The following is a 2,982-nucleotide window of genomic DNA, read 5'->3' on the forward strand; positions in this document are numbered from 1 at the left end:
ACACCTAACTAATATCTGATAAATATTAGGTGTATAGTATGCATTATGTACATACGACATAGGTACCCATAGCTACAAAGTGAATTTTAATATTAGAAATATCATGGAATTATAAGTGTACATATTTGAAGGGAAAAGTTGGTAGGTACCTAGTGTGCTTTACACATGAAGTTTTTCATAAGCAGGTACACACATTCAGGTACCCTACCTTATTTTTGTTTGTTGTTACGTGATAAATCTCTCTTTCTCTATCCCTTTCCCTCTCTCTCTCCCCCACTTCGTCTCTCTCTCTCTCTCTCTCTCTCCTCCATGTCATCTCTTATTCCTTCTCAATTTCACTTCTTTTTTTTAATTTCTTTTCTCTCTCCCCCTTCTCCTAAATCGACAATGTATAAGAAATATCCTGCCGTTCTGTCGAGGAAAATTTGAATTTTATTTAAATTGTGTGAAATATCTTCGAAAAAAAGTAAGAGAAGGAAAAGTAAGATGGAGGGGCAAGCAGTTGATAAAGAGGAGGAAAAGGTAGGTCTTGATAAAGAGGGAAACGAAGGACTTGAAAAGAGGAAAGGGAAATACTAAAAAGGGGAAATACTTGGAAAAGAGGAAAAAAACTTGATAAAAAGGGGAAGAAAAATACTTGATAACGAGAGGAAAAGAAGGACTTCAAAAGAGAAAAGGGAAAGACGTGATAAACTTGATAAAAAGGGGAAGAAAAATACTTGATAACGAGAGGAAAAGAAGGACTTCAAAAGAGAAAAGGGAAAGACGTGATAAACAAGGGGAAATACTTGGAAAAGAGGAAAAAACTTGATAAAAAGGGGAAGAAAAATACTTGATAACGAGAGGGAAAGAAGGACTTCAAAAGAGAAAAGGGAAAGACGTGATAAAGAGGGAAAAAACTTGATAAAGTAGAGGCGAAAACTTGAGGGGAAATGAAAATAATTGATAAAGAGGGTAAAGAAAAATACTTGATAAAGAGAGGAAATAAAAATACTTAATAAAGAGGAAAAAGAAAAATACTTGATAAAGAGGAAATAAAAATACTTAATAAAAAAGGAAAAACCTTGATAAAGAGGAGAAGGAAAAGACTTGATAAAGAGGGGGAAAGACTTGATAAAGTTGATCTAATTTATATTTTCGGAATAAGCACGAGGCAAGAATACCTGCTCACTGCTTACACAAACCTCCCCTCTGCCCTCTCCCTATATAAGGAAAAAATATCTGGCTTCTTATAAAGGAGTGAATAATAACCTCCCTCCTTCTTTTTAGTCCGTCCTTCCTTTATTATTACTAATAATAAAAGGTATAGTGGACGGACTATTGTATTCGCTTCGGTGTCTGTCTGTTTGAAGGAACATTTTTCAGAGAGTTCTAAAATTGGGAATTTTTAAATTTTCCCTCTCTCTCTTTCTCTTTCTCTCTCTCTCTCTCTCTCTCTTCCCTTCTTTCTTTGTTACTCACTCATTCTTTAATGACATGGGGTAATAATATTGTTTGAAAAAATAACACATATAAGGAAAAAATATCTGGCTTCTTATAAAGGAGTGAATAATAACCTCCCTCCTTCTTTTTACAATTGAAGGAACATTTTTCAGAGAGTTCTCAAATTGGGAATTTTTAAAATTTCCCTCTCTCGCTCTCTCTCTCTCTCTCTTCCCTTCTTTCTTTGTTACTCACTCATTCTTTAATGACATGGGGTAATAATATTGTTTGAAAAAATAACAATAAAAGAGTGTCTTTTTATTTCGAATGAAACGAAACATCTCCTACATTAGGTTCATGTGGTCTGTGACATTAGACTTTAAGAAGTCATTCTCGTATAAACCGGTTAGTTAATTAGTGATTAAAGAATCCAAATAGCTATCAAAATTACCTAAACAGCCGAACTTTGGCCCTGAATAACGGCCCAACTCGGCCCAGGGTCATTTTAATCTACATAAAGTATCACATCTTTCTGAAAATTTTGAGCGCCTTGGGCTGAAATACAAAGTTCTGAGAAATTCGAACTTTTTTGAGTCTTTTTAAAACAGTTAATTGAAGTGTTATAGAAGAGTTGTATCTATCTATCTACCTAAATAGATTGGAAAGTTGAGCCTGCTAATGGAAAAAAAATTGTTCTAAATTTATTTTTTCATTCAATTAATCACCCCTCTCCTCTCTCTCTCTCTCTCTCTCTCTCTCTCTCTCTCTCTCTCTCTCTCTCTCTCTCTCTCTCTCTCTCTTACGTGTCTAACGTTTTTTACTGTAAATTAATGAAATGAAACTTAGATACCTACCTACCATTCATAATATTTAACAGGGTTCTGAGAAAAATACTAATTAGAAAATAAACAAATGAATTGAAATAAAAATGATTTAAATAATAATATTCCATAAAATAAAATCATTAGGTATATTATACCTACTGTACCTAGTCGTTGAAATACAGGAATACCGGATGGTATAATATCAGTGAATAGTGAGGAAGCTTTAACCTAAACTGATACTACCTAAGAGGCATGCTCCTTAAGGCACATTTTGAACTTTTTATTCTCCCAAAGGACCTGCCTGTGTACCCGTGTTGCCTCTGTATTTGGCGCGTTTGTTGGAAATATAGAAATTCTTCTCCTTCATGTCAGAAATCGGCCACTATAACTCCCCAAGGGATCCTTTGGAGACTTAGATAGGAAGGCACACACGTTTTGGCGGTCCGACAGTCCTAGGTCTTTCCGATAGTCGGGGCGTGAGTGAACGGCCCTAGTCTGTACTAGTTAGGTGTTCAAATATAGTCGACCTGCCATCGATCGACGTTGATCCACATCGATTCGCAGTTTACATATACGAGTATTCACATCGATTGACGGCCGTCGACCATGTGTGGACACACCTTTACAAAAATGTTTATTAGTTCCTATTTATTAGAACTTCACCCCCCCACCACCCTACCCCGTATATCATGATACGGAATTACAGACGAATCTCTTGGAATTAGAACGTCTAAAG

This window comes from Diaphorina citri, unplaced genomic scaffold (assembly GCF_000475195.1).
Source record: "Diaphorina citri unplaced genomic scaffold, Diaci psyllid genome assembly version 1.1 scaffold2420, whole genome shotgun sequence".
NCBI classification, from domain to species: domain Eukaryota; kingdom Metazoa; phylum Arthropoda; class Insecta; order Hemiptera; family Psyllidae; genus Diaphorina; species Diaphorina citri.